At 41.1% G+C, this 18,562-nt stretch overlaps 1 protein-coding gene across 6 annotated transcripts in view; it reads right to left on the bottom strand.

Annotated features, from left to right (window-relative positions):
- The window catches only part of RPS6KA2 (ribosomal protein S6 kinase A2), a 296,460-nt gene that overhangs the window by 196,362 nt on the left and 81,536 nt on the right, over window positions 1–18,562 (bottom strand). The gene's annotated exons all lie outside the window — the stretch shown is intronic.

Genomic DNA, 18,562 nt, shown 5'->3' with positions numbered 1-18,562 from the left:
CACAGGGCTGGAGTGCTCTCCTATAAGGAAAGGCTGAGAGAGTTGAGGTTATTCAGCCTGGAGAAAAGAAGGCTCTGGGGAGACCCTACTGTGGTAAACAAATAAGTAAATAAATAAAATAGAAAAGAAGACAGGGACAAAACTTTTAGCAGGGTGTTGCAGTAGGACAAGGGGTAATGGGTTTTAACTAAAAGAGGGTAGACTTAGACTAGATATAAGGAAGAAACTTTTTACAATGAGGGTGGTAGAACACTGCAACAGGTTGCCCAGAAAGGTGGTAGACACACCCATACCTAAAAACATTTATGGTCAGGCTGGACAGGGCTCTGAGCAACCTGATCTAGATAAAGATGTCCCTGCTTGTTGGAGGGGGACTGGACTACATGACTTTGAAAGGTACCTTCCAACCCAAACTATTCTATGATCTCAAGAGATGGAGTAACTGTCTATATCTGAAAAGCATCATAGGGAGACAAATAACTCAAGGGACTTTGCAGAAGAGTGAAATACAGTTTGACCCCAAAAGAGATTGATATCAGCTGCTGCTGCCTGGAATAAAAGTTTATCACTTACACACACCGTGAAAGAAAGAGGTCCAGTTCACCAGCATCTTAAGTGCATGAATGAATCAACGTAAGATCAGGACAAATTGCAGAAGTATACACACAAACAATATAGGAGAACAAAGTGGAGAAGTACAAAAGCTTTAAAATAAAATAAAAAAATCTAGGTACAGCTTAATATCCCTAATGCACCTTAAGGTGGCAATTAAAGACAAGGTAAAAATAAAACCCGAATTCACATTGTTATTCGATTACTCTTTACACTTATGTATTTTTATATATACACATAATAACATAGAAAGACATTTTGCTATGCAGACAACAACATCTGCTAAAAATTTCAAGGGTAAGAGTCATTAATTCCACATAACAGACAATAGCCCTTGAACAGAGCAGCCTGCAGATTCTCCATGGTGACCATCTCCTGGTAGAAACTGGATCCATTTTGGAAGCAAACAAATTACAAGTTTAAAGAAAAAAAAAATTACAAGAGTTTTGGAAGTAAAGGTCCTTTCCATTTCTTCTAATCACAGAACGGAAATATATCACTCCCTGGGAAAAGGAAATAAACTAATTGGCAATTAGCAAAAAATCTTTGTGGAACCTACTCTACTCAGGGCCAGGAGTACAAGGATGAGAGTGGAGTAGTATCAAAACAGCATAAAAAAGGAATACAAGTTAAGTTTTCTGTTTTGGAAGCTGTTACTGCACTTTTATGTATAAGAAATTCTGAAAATATTTCAACTTCAATGGTTAAATTATAGCCTTGCTTTTTTTTATTAAAACATTTTGTTCTTTTTGGGGTTTGTCCTCCACTGTTTCACCTTGATTTTAACTTGAAAATATGCCTGTATTTTCTCTTACATAATAGTAATTGAGATAATAATACAGTGACACATATAAGTACATTTCCTCCCTGAAGGTTTCAATATTCACTGTCTGTCAAGAGAGAATATTTTAATGGATTGCCACACAACTGAAAATGAAGGTACTTTCAGGTAACACAGGACAACAACTGAACAACAAAATAGAAGGTAAAAGGACTTGAATACGCAACAGGCAGAATATAGTCATCTATTGAAATTAAAATCAGCGGGAAACATGTAGACAAGCATGTAATTACCCATGCTGAAATTTGGCCAGGATACTGAATCAACAGAGCTTTACTTCTGCAGAAACAAATGGGTCAAATGCTGAGTTAATATTTGCATGTAAAAAGTAGGGGATTTGGCAGCAATGCCACTGGTGAAGCACAGATTGGGGAAAGAATAAAGATCAGCACAGCACTCTATTTTAAGTAACTTCCACCCTAACTGTACTTTGCCTGATCAGGCTTAGAAACACTCTGAGCAAAACTAACAGTATACAAGAAAAGGATGGAAGCAAAAAAAGGAACCACACAGAGAAACTGTTGTAAAGCATTTACAGATTTGAGACTTGTTGTAGATGAGTAAGCTGGGGAAAGGTTTTCCAGGAAAAACCTCTGTGAAGTTTCCACATAAACAAAAGTAAATATTTTGGGCATGATTCTGTTCTTCCCGCAAATCAGGAGTAACTCCACCAAGGACAACCTTATAAAACTTGCTCAAAAAGGTCCATTGTGCGCTAAGTGGTCATGAATGCACTTACAGAGGTGACTACCTATCAGATTACACTTTTACAGCTATTATGTGCTGTAAGATAACGTCTGATTTCAGTCAAGTGCTGCAAAACACCAGATCTGTTGCTTTAATCAATACCAATGGATTTTTAGTGGTAACTAACTAGATGCAGACAGTTGCTTCATGTATATCTGTCACAAAGAATATGCTATCAGTCTCTAGAGAGAACAAGCTGGATGGCTGTGCAACGGATCATGTACTCCCAGGCAGGGCTTTCAGCAGCAGGTACAGTATGTGCCAATAACTTGACTACATATTGCAGAACTCTGGAAAATCTGACATGCCAGAATTAGTGAACTAGGAAAACGTTCTCCTTCCCTCCTTGACTGCTAAACCCTGCTGGTTTTCTCTTTTAGATTTCCTATCTAGTCTATGCTTCAAATATCATGCTCAGATTTTCATGGCGCAAAGAAAGAGTGGATGGAATAATTACCATAAAGTAACTCTGAACAGTACAGAACAGGCAGATTTGCTACTCCAGGGATTTTCTACAGGTGTATTAAAGGACACTGATATGAGGATAAACTGCCTAAAACATAACATCCACTCCTGTGATGAAGCCCTGATGCAGGTGTTCACCCAACAGGGTACAGCTGATCTGCTTCAGCTACAGGATACCCGCAGGAACAGGAGGCAGCATTACTACTCACTTTACCTTTCTGCCCTTCATTAGGATGCAAATTGCTGAGCATCCCAAACTCCTGGAGACTAAAGCTGGCTGAAAATTTCACAGAATCATAGAATGGCTGGGGTAGGAAGTGACCTCAAAGACCATCTTGTTCCAACCCCCTGCCATGGGCAGGGACAGTTTCCACTAGACCAGGTTGCTCAAAGCCCTATCCAACCTGGCCTTAAACACTTCCAGGGATGGGCAGCCACAACTACTCTGTGTACAACCTGTTCCTGTGCCTCACTATCCTCACAGTAAAGAACTTCTAATGTCTAATCTAAATCTCCCCTCTGTCAGTTTAAAGACATAATCCCTTGTGCTATCACTATGAGTTATCAAAAGGTCCTCTCCAAATTTCTTGTAGGTCCCTTTAGGTATTGGAAGACTGTTACAAGGTCTCTTCAGAGCCTTCTCTTCTCCAGGCTGAACAATCCCAATTTTCTCAGCCTGTCTTCATAGGAGAGGTGTTCCTGCCCTCTTATCATCTTGGTGGTACTCCTCTGGACTCACTCAAGCAGGTCCACGTCCCTCTTACACTGGGGGCCTCAGAGTTGAACACAGCACTACAGGTGGGGTCCCACCAGTTTTGTCAGAAGGCATTCATTTGTTGTCTCCTAATATTTTATCAAAAACATCTTAGGTTTGTTAAGCTTTTGCTGCAGCCAGAATAGGAACCCTTAGTAATCTCTCCTATGATGCCACGTATTAAATGTGTCTGGTAAATGTATAGATCTAGAAATCAATCAGGAGTCTTGGAGAAGTCTGCTACATCTAGAGCAAGAGACTCAAAAGATGGAAACAAGGGATTTATCAGCCTTGGAACAAAGCACACTGGCTCAGTGTGCTGCTACAGCAGCCTGTAGCAGTTGCCCAAAAAGGAAGAGGAGGACAGCATGAATACACTGATACTCCTGAATATCCTCCCAGCACTGTCTGTGGGTCAGGGAATTCCTGAGTGAAAAATCAGTCTTTACACTCAGTAGCCACTTACAATTTCCTATGCCATTAGTTTGCCAGCCCATTTGAAGACATACATATTATTAGCATCTGGTAGCAAGGAGTTCCACAGCTTAGTTACACAGACCATGAAGCAGCAGCCTATTTAACTGCTTTAAAGAAAGCTCTCACTAATTTCATCCAGTAGCCCCATGCTCTTACCTTAGGAGAGAAACTGGCCAGTCTCTCCTCACCTTCTCCAAGTACCATGACTCTGTAGGTTTCTGCCACACTTCCCTCAGCTGTCTCCTCTTCAAGCTAAGAGTTCCTTATTATTGAGTTATTCCTCATAGAGAAGCTCTTCCACATGTGGAAGAGCTGTAACTGCTGTAACTTACTGTAGCTGCTCTTCTTTGTTCTCGTGTCTGTACCAGCCTTTTCTGAAATGCAGGACTAGAGATGCACATGGTATTCAAGACACAGGTGAACCACACAGTTCTGCAATGGTATAGACATAATTTTGTTTTCTGCTGTTCTGTAATAATTTGTAGCTGTCCTACTACAATAGCTACTGAGCACTGTGCTGACATTTTCATGGAACTCTAATAACTCCAGCATTTGATTTTCCCCCTCTGGGTGGCAATAGTCAACCTATGGCCAATCATTGTGTACTATACAACTGGGATTGTTTCCCCCTCAATACATCAGTTTACATTTGTCTGTACTGAATGTCATCTGTCATTTTATTGCACATGCAGCATTGCCAGGTCCTGCTATTCCTTCATAATCAGCCCTTTAACTACGCTGAGTCACACAGTACTATTAAATTCATTGTTTTACTTGTCTCTCCCATTCAAGATTATTTGGCTCCCAATAGTAACTTTCCTACACTGAGAAAGCTTACAATTTAATTCATTTAATTAAATTACCATTTAATTAGTTTTTTCTTTGTTTTCCAAACATTTTTTCCTCAATAAAAGGATAATTTTATTACTACTATAGCTACTGAGCTTTCTTAGGAGCCTCTGACATACACATCATATGGGTCTGCTAGACTTCAGGCTATAACAATCAATTCCTAAGTCCTAAAAAAATGTCTTGTGGCTCTTCTTTCATCCATATGCTAACCTGAATAAGATTCTTCCACACTGCAGAACTCTCAAACACATAATTCCAAACCATTACCCTCTCAAGGGATAACCTCTAATCATACTGTGTCTGAAGCATCAAGAGTGATTTGCGAGATTGTCACATCATTTATTCCTGAAGGGGTAATTGCATTAGCTTCATATCTTAAGTTCATTCTATTAAAGAATAAAAAAATAAAAAAAAAATCCTGCTAACTGCAGGAAAAAAAAAAAAAGAACAAATGGATCTTAGAATCAGCAGTCCACATAATTTTTTCAGTTGTTTCCAATATTTTGTGTCACCAGAGGATTTTCCTCCTTTTAGCCATTATCTAGTCACCAGCTGAACTGGATTAACATTAATTGTCAGCATGGAAAGGAAAGCTTGTACCTGTACAGTTGGGATTTAACCTTGCCTGAAACGGCAATATTCTTAACTGTGTTGCATAGCAGCTGGGAGTCCTAACCCCAGATCAAGATTTTGCTGTGCTGTAGAGAGAGAACCAGCTTTGCCAATGTAAACTATGCCAAGGAGAGTTAATTCCCTGTTCAGGATAAGGCTCTCCCCAAAGTTCATGTTGCCTAAACCTGAGTGTGTGAAATCAAAGCAATACCAACAGTGGGCATGCTTGACTGAAGAAACTGTAAGATGCCATTGTGCTAGGGGGAGAGGCATCAGAGACATGAGCTAAGGAACACTGCTTCTCTGGAAATAAACATTTGTACTCAGTACACAAAGAACTTGGCTTGAACAACTCAGCCACATTACTGTAACATTTGCCATTCTTTTCATTTAATGGGAAGTGTAGGAAACAATGCAAATACCAATGCTGTCACCCCCTTAACTGAATGCAAACCTGGGACATTTCAATTGGCCATGGTAGCTGGCATTCGTTAGGCAGTTTTCACAAAGTTGAAATGGAAATCTCTAACTCCTCTCTTCCACAACAGGATTTTAGATAAACCAGGCGTCTGAATCCAGTTATGAACAATTCTAACTACAATAGAAATTCTGAAGTGCCTTTTTTATGTGAGCAAATTGAATCTTAACCTTGCTGGATTATAACAATATCCAATCACAGATAAAGGGAAAGCTTTCATGTCACTTGGCTGCTCCAGTTTGTCTCTGATGGAGAAATTCTTGTAACACAAGTACCAATGGAATCAAGAGGCTTTCAAAAGGCCAAAAGGGACATTACTGCGGGAGTACACTCTACTGCTATAGCCATTTGCTAAGCATATGCATTCATCACCTGAGCAATCTGGATAGGTAAAATCCATACTAAAATGCTTACCATATAATTTTCTTTTCTTCTTACACAAACAAGAAAATATAGGATATAATGGAAACTTTCATACAGCTAAAGTGAGAATCAAAAATAAGAATCTCAAAAAATGCCTTTGACTTAACAGCTCATAACTGATAAACCAAAAGATAAAAAAAATCTACCTTGAAGACCTGGGCATCTTGTGATAACTACTATTATTCCATAGTACAGCTAGAAAAGTAGAAAGACTTTTCTAAGAAGAATTAAATGAAAAAGGAAGCAATAAGTTTCTGATGTTACTTTGATAGCAGCCAGAAAGAGAAAACAAGACTGTATGATAAGAAGCTAGGGGAGAAAACTGACAAAGTCTAGACAGATAAAGATTGAAAGGCCAAAATGAATCCCAAAGAGACTAAACAGCCAATGGATGTTGTTTAAAGCAGCATCAGCAGCCCTGCCCAACATACAAGCAGATTCTCAGTAAAGAGCAAATACAGAGAAAAAGCAACACTCAAGATACGTCAACATTGTCTTAAACAGGTCAAGCCTAAAAAAATGGACAAGATTTGGTAATAAAGATCTTCTGACACTGGCATTGGTTTAAAAGCTTCAGAGTATCAGAAATTACAAAAGTGAGTAAATACAAAGAGGGAAAATTAGATAGAGAGCATTTGTTAAACAAGCAGCAAATACTCCGTTAGTCACCTCTCATTCTTTTAAACAGAACACTGAAAGTACAAAAACCACCAATGCCACTGAAGAAAGACAGTAGGAATTTCAGATGACTGGGTACAGTAAAGTGCACTGCAGTGAGCAACTGAACTTTCATGGAAAAATGGTACATTTGGACAATATTCATTTCACTTCCTAAATGAAAGAAACAGGCTAGTTATGAGCAGACACAGAAATTCATATTGAACGGAAAGAAAAAAAAACAACCAAAACCACATGGCTATTGATTGTACCAAACCAACCCCACAGCACATAGAGGAATATCAACACATTTGTATAATTATAACTTTTTAGGAAGTAGAAGAGATGATTCTATTCTCCTACAATTAAAGCGATGAAAACCAAGGCATGAAGTGGCTTGTATACACTTTTAAAATTTTTAGGGAGGGGGATAAAGAAGCCTGAATCAAAACTGATATTAAATACAAGTTTTTCAGGTCTGTTCTCCGTGCCCAGAGCAGAGTCACAGAACTCCACAACAGCATTTGGTAAAAGAGATAAACTCACTTAAAAAGCCTCATGAGAGATGCATTGGACAGAAACAGTGTCAAGTATCATGGGCTAAGCATATAGACATAAAATATCATAGCCCAATAAGAAGGGAGCAACAGACAACATTAGTACATGCTTTAAGAATGCCATTGATATAACTAATAACAAGTGATAACCTGAAAACTGAATGAAAGCAAAAAGGAGAGCTGGAATAGTAATACAGAATGAGAAATGCATCTCCAGTTAATTGAGAAAATTATGGGACCATGATACTTGAGAAACTGTTTGGTCCCCTGACTGATCCAAAGGGGCAGGAGTTTAAACAGTTCCCATCCAAAACTTCACACCTCTCAAATGAAGATGTTGCCACACGGGGCACCAGGCAGCTTTGAACTGGAATTAAAGTAAGAGAATAATTTACGTTACCACTGAATATCAATCTACAAGTAGTAGTGGATCTAGGCTTCACTTCGGCGCTTTCAACTACTGAACATCAGATAGGGCAGTTAAGCTGAACAAGGCTTTTTCAGTAATGTTTGTCTCTGAATGCCAAAAAGAACTGCAAAAAGAATAAAAAAAGGGCTGCCACAGAAGGAGCCAGCTACTATTTCTCTATTGTAGTCAGAAGGCTGTTCCAGGCAAGTCTGGCACAGTGTCATAGATTTGCTTAGGTGAGAGAAACAGAGCACATTTTAGGATGATTCACTGGCACCATGCAACACAATGGATTTTTTATTAAAAGCCCAGAAGCTCCGTACCCAAGAGAGCTTGCAGTTAAGGACAGCTACTGTATACGCAACACATTATGGTAGAAACTTAACTCATTGTGCCCATTTCCTCATGCAAATTATGGAGCAAAACTACTCACAGAAGACCAAAGCATGTGACATAAGAGATTATAGAAAGATTTGGCAATTTAAAGTATTGGACTGCTAAAGCACAATTTAGCATGAGTAGGGTTATCTAATGTAGTAAATGCCAAAGCCAGCAACTACAGCAGGAGCTCTTACCCTCTTATTTTCTAAGGTCATATGCAAATAGCATGCATTTAGAGAGAACAAAAACATTTTCTGTGAAGCTGTGTTCTGCTGAAAGTAAAGAGTTAATATATCTTGGTGCTCAGGTTGTTATTGGGTGTGCTGTACACAGTCCCAGCCTATTTTGGAGAGGAGTTATAGTCATTCCAAAGAACAAATACAGTCAAGAATTTGGGCAGCACAAGCTACTCCACAATGTCTCGCCAATATTCTTCACAGACCCATGTTACTGGGTAGAGAACATCTGGAAGGGAACAGCCTGTATCAGAAGTGTCTGGGATCTGTCTGTGGAGAGTGCCAGCAGGCATGCAGGCAGACACCACGTACAGCACAAGGAGGAAGCTGGTCACATCCTCTGAAAGGCAGATAGGTTGCAACATTTCCTAGATATTCAAGTTTTGTTTTCCCAAAGGAACCACTGTAAGTATGCAGAATCTATTATAAACAAAGTACTAAGGCTTTTCCATAACTCTGATGTCAGGAGAAAGAAAAATAAGTAAACACTTGGAGAAATCAAGACACAATACAGGCCAATGCAAACATCATGTTTCCCATTGTCTACTTTCCCTATCAGCGACAGGAGTGACTTTTATTATGTATTATCGTAAATCATAATATTAACAAATTAATTATTTCAGGAGTAATTTGTTACTGGTAAATACTTCCTTTCACTCCCGCCAAGTTCTTTATTTTCTTGCGCTGTTATCTTTAGTAAAGCTATGCAAGAAAAAACTCTTCTGGTACAAAAGAAAATAAATTACAGATTTCTTTTTCTCTTGTTTTTCATCCAAAGAAACCCCAAACCACCTAAAAATTCTGATGAAAATCTAGACAAGCTTTCTCTGAAAGAATTCACAGTCCATCCTGTCACAGCCTCACTGGAGATCTGAGATGCCATAATTCCAATCCCAGCTCAGACCAAGTCATACCTGGACTGAGTGGACCTCCTACAGCCTAGACAAGTGCACTAATTACCAACCTCTCTGCTATTCCCAGGTGAGCTGCTCTCAATTATTCTACTGGAGTAACCTCATCTTGTATAATCAATTACACATTCACAGGGCTAACTAGGCTGGTTTTGTAAGCCCACTGGTTATGGGACTCCTTTCAAGTTGTGAAAGATACAGATTCAATTAGTGGTTTAATTACTTACATAAAGCATAACTGTTTTCACAAGAGAGACTGAAATCATAACACCCTAAAAATTGCCTCAAGGTTAAGACATTCATATAGGACACAAGTGACAATTTCAAGCTCTCAACCTGAGCTATATTCTTAGGACTTAAATATGTGACACTGTGCGTGCTCTGCCAGGACAGATGCTCTTATCTGCATGCCAGAAAATTCCTCTGTTGAAAAGCGATAAATTTTGATGTCGAGAAACAACATATAACTAAATGTAGCTATAACTATAAAAAAATATATAGAGAGATATGCATACCTGTGTATATTAAAGTACAAAGAGTAACATTCCCTAAATTCTTTTTTAGCATGGAATAGAGAGTAATAAAAATATTAAAGAGAAACAATAAAACCAACAAATATCCCCATAGAGTGCCTGATATTCACTTCAGGCACAAAGGCCTCATCTACAGTGGATATTTTGCAGCTTGGATTATGCAGGCCATAAAGACCACTCTTTCTGTAAGATAGTGGAAGAGAACTCTGGAACTCTTATTCCTTCAGAAACTTGGTTTATCAATAAATACTTGGTACGTGGAGATGTAAATTTACATAATATATATGCACATACATATATAAAGTATGTGCATGAGTATTCAATGAATATGTACACGTTACATATGGAGGTCTCCACCTGACGAAGTCTGTTACACTATGTGGTTATTCACAGTTTATATGGTTCATGCCACACATAGTATACAGATAGTTCAAGGTACCAGAGTCTTTCAATCTATGACAGGCTTATGCCTTATGGATGAAATAACTAGAACTGAGCAACCTGTGAGCCTGGAAATTTTTAAAATGTGAATTTGATTCAATTTGCTCCTAGTATTTTGGAATTTTCCCTTAGGAAAATAAGAATTAAAAAGAAATCTGTTTCACAAAGTCCTTCAAAATATTGATATTCTTCTAAAGCATAATATTTCAATTTTTAATGTCTTATATGAACATCTAAATTGCTTCAGTGTTCTGGGGTCAAAAGCAATTATCAAAAGCTCTGGAACTTCCTTGGAGGATGGGAGATGCATTTGGCAACAACTTCAGTAATTTCTCAGAGGGGACTTACTCTGGGCACCTTGTGTTGATTTAATCAGTTCTGTGGAGCTCAAGATTTCCAGCCCAAACCATCTTAAAAAAATTGCCACTCAATGGCATCTATAGCTGCCTCTTGTTCATAAGGAATCTATAAATGGAAGTGGCTTTAGTACTCATGACTCATATACGTTGGCAGCACTGTGTGGGCAATTCAGCACAGCATGTTCCCACCCCACAACTGATCTACCTGGCTATTTTCACTTTCACTTATCTCCTTCTCAGTAAAATTAATATTTGCTTCCTGAATCTTAACAAAATAAAGACATGAAAGTAACAGGATTCAAATAACATGGACTTGATATTTGCAGGTTAATAACATCTTATCTTTACAAAAGCACTGTGAAGATAGTAATGACAAATTTTTCCCTGACGCAGTTCATGAAGTTTTATGAGTTATCTGGTGCGGTCATGACTCTGCTGGACCTGATAGCCATAGTACTAATTCGGAAACTACTTGTCTGCATGTTTCAACAGCTCAAAGCTTTGCCCATTCCTCTAACGTTTTTTTCAAATATTACTTTAACAAATAAAATTTATATTTTGTAGAATTTTAGGTCGGCCTTTTTAACTTAGTGTTTGCTTCTCCATTTAACCCTCCCTTTTCTAATAATAATATCAAGCAAGCAACTTCATCAAGTTTTGCTACCCTGCATTACCTGTCCCTCATTGAGCGGCAAGTAATCCTGGACAAGCAAGACTCAGGTTACAGAATTCCTCAGAAGGGAAAATACCTGTTTTGAATTGCTTTCATCTGGCATGCATTTTTCATTATTTGTGTGAGTAGTTTCTCATTCTGCATCTGGAGATATAGGCATCTATATTTATCCCAGACCAAGGAGAAAAAACAGACATTATTTGAGTTCCTCCAATACTGAAACTGGTAAGCAGTTCTCATTCCTGCTGCTGCTCCTCTGTTGTCACAGATTTGCTGCCATTTGCAATCAAACTAGTTATGCTCAGGTCTTCAGCTCTCACATCCCTGTGAAGGACTACAAGGCAAACAGCTTTACTTCAGCACCAGCAGAACCTTGAGCACCAGCAGAACCTTGAGCACCAGCAGAACCTTGAGCACCAGCAGAACCTTGAGCACCAGCAGAACCTTGAGCACCAGCAGAACCTTGAGCACCAGCAGAACCCTGAGCACCAGCAGAACCCTGAGCACCAGCAGAACCCTGAGCACCAGCAGAACCCTGAGCACCAGCAGAACCTTTGCAAAAGACTCTTCAGGAAAGTGAGTTACAAAGACCTCTCCAAAGAAGACCTTTAAATACAGGCTGCCAATCAAAACATGTAATCCCTGACACACTGACATAAACAAGAGGGTGAGTATAGAAGAGGGCTCCGAGACTGACCTTTGAACAAAATGAGTAGACACTACCCCTCTTGAAGAGCATGGACTGGGGTGGGTGAATATGCACTCCACACCGCAGCCTTTTTTCTTTTCTTTTTTTTTTTTTTCCACTGAAGAATTGGGACATACTCAAAAAAGACAACCTAATCTGGTTAATTTGCTAGATTAAAGATCAACTGTTAAGACAAAACCAAAATATGAGCAATAAATCAGTATTTTCTGTGGAATAGGAAAAGCCTAACTAGAACAGTGAAAACAACACAAACCCACACTGTGCTTCTGGATATTGCTGAGATGCAATACCCAAAACAGGAGACAAAAATATCTTCCTAGCAGAAAGGATTTTAGCTAAGTACAGTTCCTGGCCTGGAACCTTTATTGCTGACAATTTTGTACTCTCCCTTTTCTGAGTGGAGGAAAACCAGGAGATCATAATGTTAACTTTGGTGTTAACTAACTAAACAGGTACTGGAAAGTCTTCCTCTTCTTTCATGCTATTGCATTCTGGTTTTTTCCTCTTCTTGCCTTTCCTTTGCAATCTCAGCCATTGAATGAACTGGAACGCAAGTAATTTGCAATGATTTATAAACAACCACTCTTCCAGCTCTGGAAATCCTTATCCAGATACCCACAAACAAATTAATACAGTCAAATTCCACTAGGAATACAGATAATGACAAAGAACGGAAGAAAAAAAAAAACAACACCCTAAAGAAATGGTAACAAGTACAAGAAAAATCACCTTTCATCAGTCACAGGAAATTGAAAAAGAGAGGGACTGTGGTTTAATTGAGAAGAAAGAGCTTTCAGGCATATGTGTCGCTGGAGAAATAAGAGATACCCTATTGAATGAAGTTCCAAGTGTTCCAGGAAAGTGACTTGATATTCATGTCCCATTCTGAAGACTCAGACCCATCTTCAACCTCAGGGGAGCAAAACTGGTGAAACTGAAGTTCATTGCAAGCATAAAACAGCACCAAGTCTAGCAGGCTGCTTGCTCCACTCACTTCTACAGAGCCATGATATGTGCTGGAAGGAGGCTTTGGTTGTCAGGATAAGTGGCGGAGACAGATAAGCTGGTGAGGCAGGCTAAATGGTATATTCAGAACACACCGGGTGTGAAGAACTGCCAACATTTGCTGATACTGCTGCTGAATACTTCCCCAGCTTTCCAGCTATTCTGTATCTTCTTGTACCAACAGCTGCTAAACAACTCTCTCCCGTGTTCCTTTCTATTCTACGTTCTCATAAAATCCACAGAAAGGCTGCATGAAGAAACAATCCATAAATATTTGTGCCAAGAAAGGAAGAATTACCATTAACTGATACCTTCCTTAAACAGAGAAAAAATAGGTAGGAACCAGATTTTCAAGGGGTTTGAAAAGCCTTGCCTTTTTTTCATGAGATTTTTTTTCTTGATTTGCAAACATGGTTTGAGACATGATGACCACAGCAAGAAGCTGCCTTGCTCTCTGGCTTCCAAGGACAACTTATGTCATTTGTTACACTGAAGCCCTTTAGTAAGAGGCTGAACAGGAGCAGATGGGGCGAGGGGAAGAGGAAAGCAAGGCAAGAAATATCTTTTATCCTCAGACTAAACTGTGATAAAGATTTCCATCTACAGTACAACAATATTTGTCTCAAGAAAGCAGTTTATTCAGCTGCTCAGGAAAGAGGCTCAAATACTTTCTGATAATGCATTTTCCTAATGATGCGGGTGAGTCAGAGGCAGCACATGCCACAGAGCCACCGAATGCTTGAAGAAATTCTGCTGGGGGAGTGTGCTATCATTTTTAGCTTTTTTCTACTACTGGCAATCAAAAATAAGCACTTAGAACGAGGCCTCCTCCAGTTTTACAGATAAATCTGAGGAAACCCAGGCTGCTTCTATGGACAGAATTCTAGCCTGTTTCTCAGAAAGCCCAAACTGAACTTGCCGCTTTGCCACAAGCTGCCTCATAAACCATTGGGAAGTCACTTGGGCTTGCCCATGTGGGCTAATTCCAGCAGTTTACACCTTTCTCCCCAAAGACACTGACAAAACAAACTACTGCAAGTCTATGTAAATCAGGAGGAAATGATCTGCAGTCCTACTGATTCACCCAAGGAGGGCTTGCCTGTGGTACTACTGTAAACAGCCCCTATTCTTGTGGAAGAAACTGAAGCTTTTATTCTCAAGCTTTGCTGTGCAAGCACCTTTGACAACATCTAAAAGTATTCTGGGACATGGGGCAGCACTAAGATATCTTGAGTACCAGCCTTCTTGCATTTCTTGGGAGGGATTTGTCAGCGTTTAAGTAATGGGACCACAGACCAAGTGTTATCTGTTTAGACCCTTAACCATGTTCGCCTCACCAGCATAAAAGACTATGAAAGCTGAAGATTTTGATGTAGGTTCTAGGACTAGTTTAGCTTTTGTGCATATTACATGTTTAATTCAGGCAACAGAATCAACAGATTTTTGGCATCATTGCTCTTCAAAGCTGAGAAAATCATAAAAAGCAGCATGGCAACAGGCCTGATGCGATTTGAGATTAAGTACAACAGGTACTGCAAAGAGCATAGCATAACCATGCAACCTACTTATGTCCCATCTTCATGTTAAAAACTTCGTACAATACAGCATTCAACACTCATCACTCACCAGACTGATTGCAAAGGTACACTAAAGAGGACCTGGAACTGTATCCTCTTTTCCTGTGTATTATGTGCTGACATGTGAATCACGAGCCACTTCTCCCATACTCCTGCACTGTTAAAATTTTATTTTCTCCTTAAATACAATTTCTATATAAGTCTAACTACTTTCTCAGACAAAATATACAGATAAAATTGTTTGGGAAGAAAATGCTGAATGAAATATAGTGTATGTTAAAAGCATCAACAAGTAGGTCTGGTGCTTTATAAAGGCAGGGCTACAGCACTGTTTAATATTAAGTGCTTCTTTTACATGACCATAATAATGCTTCCTTTACATGACCATATTTTCAGACACTTTAAACTTAAGCAGACACTGCCATGTGAAGTTTCCTTGCTAACAGTCACTTTCCTGCCACACGACTTCTGCAGGCAAGTTAGAATTAAAGCAGTTCAGCTCATTTACGATTATTTTTTGTCTCCCAGAATACTTTCATTTTTGTATCTATGCCATTGTTTCCCCATCTTCAAGTTGCAAAACAGCTCAATTTATCTCATAATGGTGTTTTTGCTAAAGCACCCCAGATTCTAATGCTGAGTATATAAAAGCATCTGAAGGAAATGAACGTGGTCTTCAGAGCAGGTAACAGTAACATGTATGAAGTTCAACCCTTCAACCATGTATTGAAAGATCATAAAAGTCAATGTACACTGATTAACTGAATACTCTCAATTTTGTTCAGTGAATGCGGCATTTTAAAAAAAAACAAAACTATTTATATGACTGTGTAATTAAATGCAGCAGACTTCATAGTCACAAGTATTCAAAAATCATAGCTTTGTCTTTTTAACCCTAACCTTTTGAATGCTCTGGCTCAGAACAACAGAATTGCTTCCTTATGGTGCCTTTTTGTAATTCAAATGAAATCTGACAACATTTTAAGTTGTGCTTATTATTGCTGAGTTCATTTGAATTAATCCCATTCTGCAGTTATATCTTCAGAATATCTTCATCTCTTAAGCACAATTTGCTGACGCCGTTTCATTTTGGGGGCAATTTTACATATTACTGGTTTTGCAATGCAAATGCTTCCAGAGTAGGTTGAAGGCTGTAACTCTTACCTGGACTGCAGGAGGAGCCAGGTTCTTGCTTGGTTCTTGCTCTGCATCAAGATGTCCCTGTCTGTGGCAACAGGATTGGAATTAGATGATGTTCCAACCCAAATCACTCTATGATTCTATGACCCAAGTGCTTCTGATGAAGTTCTGTACATGCCTGCCTCTTTTCAGTGTAGGGCAAAGCAAAAAGTTAAAAACTGCCTGCATTCATGAGCAAAACACTTGTTTTCTGGTAAGAAATTGCTGAGGTGAACAGCTCGAGAGAGGACGCCTTCAACACCGGAGCGGGGGGGAGATCAGCGTCCAGGAGCCTCAACTCAGAGCGGCAACAGCCACCGAGGGAGCCTCAAGTCCTCGACAGGACCTGCCCAGAGCCGGCAGCTCAGCTGACGAGAGCGAGCAGCTGACTCACACGGGGCGGAGCCTGGAGCAGCGGCACCAGCCCTGGCTGGGTAAAAACCTGCCCCAGGGAGCGGGGCGACCAGAGCGGGCCGGGGAGCACAACGGTGGGCGCTCGTCGTGTGAGCAGGGCCCGGTCCGGGAGCTCTGCTCTGGCTGCCCCGGCGGTGGCAGCGTAGGCACCCAGACAGAGCCGATGAGAGGGGAGGCTGCAGGGCAGAGCTCGGGGTGTAGAGAGGAGAGTGCCTGCACTGGTCTGGTGAGGGGAGGGTGCGCAATGGGCAGGGCTGCGCTCGGTGCTCCCTGGTGGAGGTCCTCCTGCAGCAGGGGCTGAGCTGCGGGATGCTGTCAATAGGCTGCGAGATGTCAGGGAAGCTGAGAGGAAGCAGGAATGCTTGCTCCCGGCCCAGACTGTGCAGGGACCTCGAGCTTCCCCTCTAGCTCATGAAGGAAAGAAGGAGGCCGTTAACCTGGGAAGCTGGGAATTAGTGACAAAAAGAAAAGCAACAAAAAAAAAAAAAGAAGGAAAAGGACAACCAAAAGCAAGGAGCTTCCCCCTAAATCCCCTGTCCCCACGCAGAGCCGCTTTGCTGTCCTGCAGGGGCTGATGAGGAAACATACACCAGAAACAGCCGGCTGATGCACTGGTAAAGAAGATCTCTACTGGTGCTGCCAGGAAAAAGCGGCAGGTCGTAGTGGAAGGGGATTCTACACTGAAAGGGACAGAAGCACTCATCTGCCGGCCAGACCCCGTCTCAAGGGAGGTGTGTTGCCTACCGGGGGCACGGATCAGGGATGTGGCAGAGAGGCTGCCTGCTCTAGTAAGTCCCACGGACTATTACCCACTCCTGGTGATACATGTGGGTGCTAGGGATATAGATAGTAGTAACCTGGGGAGCATAAAGAAGGACTACAGAGCCCTGGGAGAGGTGGTTAGGGGCTCTGGAGCTCAGATGGTCTTTTCATCAATTCTCCAGGATACTGGGGAGGACCTAAAAAACCTGCGGATGAAGCACTCCATAGACAGATAGGAAAAGCCTCACGCTCGCAGGCCCTTGTTCTCATGGGTGACTTCAACCACCCTGACACCTGTTGGAAGGACGGTACGGCCCGGCACAAGCAATCCAGGAGGTTCCTCGATTGTGTGGAAGACAACTTCCTTCTGCAAGTAATAGAGGAGCCGACAAGGAGAGCTGCCATGCGTGACCTCATGCTCACCAACAGGGAAGGGGTCATTGGAAATGTGACTCTCCAGGGCAGCCTTGGATGCAGTGATCATGAGATGCTCGAATTTGAGATCCTCAGGACAGTGAGAAGAGCGTGCAGCAAGCTCACTGCCCTGGACTTCAAGAGAGCAGACTTTGGCCTCTTCAGGAGCCTGCTTAGTAAGGTTCCATGGGATACAGCCCTAGAGGGCAGGGGGGCCCAAGACTGTTGGTTGATATTCAAGGATCACCTGCTACAAGCTCAGGAGTGTTGCATCCCAACTAGAAGGAAGTGCAGCAGGAGGGCCAGCAGACCCCCTTGGATGGATAAGGGGGTCCTGAGGAAAATTCAAATAAAAAAAAGCCTTATAAAATGTGAAAGGAAGGACAGGAGGCCTGGGAAGAGTACAGGGATGTTGTCTGGGAAGCTAGGGACCAGGTTAGGAAGGCTAAAGCCCAGTTAGAATTAAACTTGGCTAGGGATGTTAAGGCTAACAGGAAGGGATTCTATAGGTACATAGCAAATAAAAAACTGACTAGGGAGAACGTAGGCCCCCTCAGGAAGCTCTCAGGAGAACTGGCTACACAGGATTTGGAGAAGGCTGAGGTTCTGAATGACTTCTTTGCCTCGGTCTTCACTGGCAAAGGCTCTGACCAAACCACCCAAGTCTTGGAAGGCAGATGCAGGGACTGTGAGAATGAAGACCTTGGGCCCACTGTAGGAGAGGAACTGGTTCGAGACCATCTTAAAAATCTGAATGTGCACAAGCCCATGGGTCCTGATGAAATCCATCTGCGGGTCCTGAAGGAGCTGGTGAATGAAGTTGCGAAGCCACTGGCCATCATATTTGAGAAATCATGGCAGTCAGGTGAAGTTCCCGATGACTGGAAAAAGGGAAATATAACCCCCATTTTCAAGAAGGGGAAAATGGATGACCCGGGGAATTACAGACCAGTCAGTTTCACCTCTGTGCCTGGCAAAATCTTGGAGCAGATTCTCCTGGAAGGCATGCTAAGGCACATGAAAAACAACAAGGTGGTTGGTGACAGCCAGCATGGCTTCACTAAGGGGAAATCCTGCCTGACCA

Source organism: Pezoporus occidentalis, unplaced genomic scaffold (assembly GCF_034315485.1).
Source record: "Pezoporus occidentalis ecotype Australia unplaced genomic scaffold, CSIRO_AGI_Poc_V1 ctg7, whole genome shotgun sequence".
Lineage (NCBI taxonomy): Eukaryota > Metazoa > Chordata > Aves > Psittaciformes > Psittacidae > Pezoporus > Pezoporus occidentalis.
This window is presented reverse-complemented; position numbering and strand designations above follow the sequence as displayed.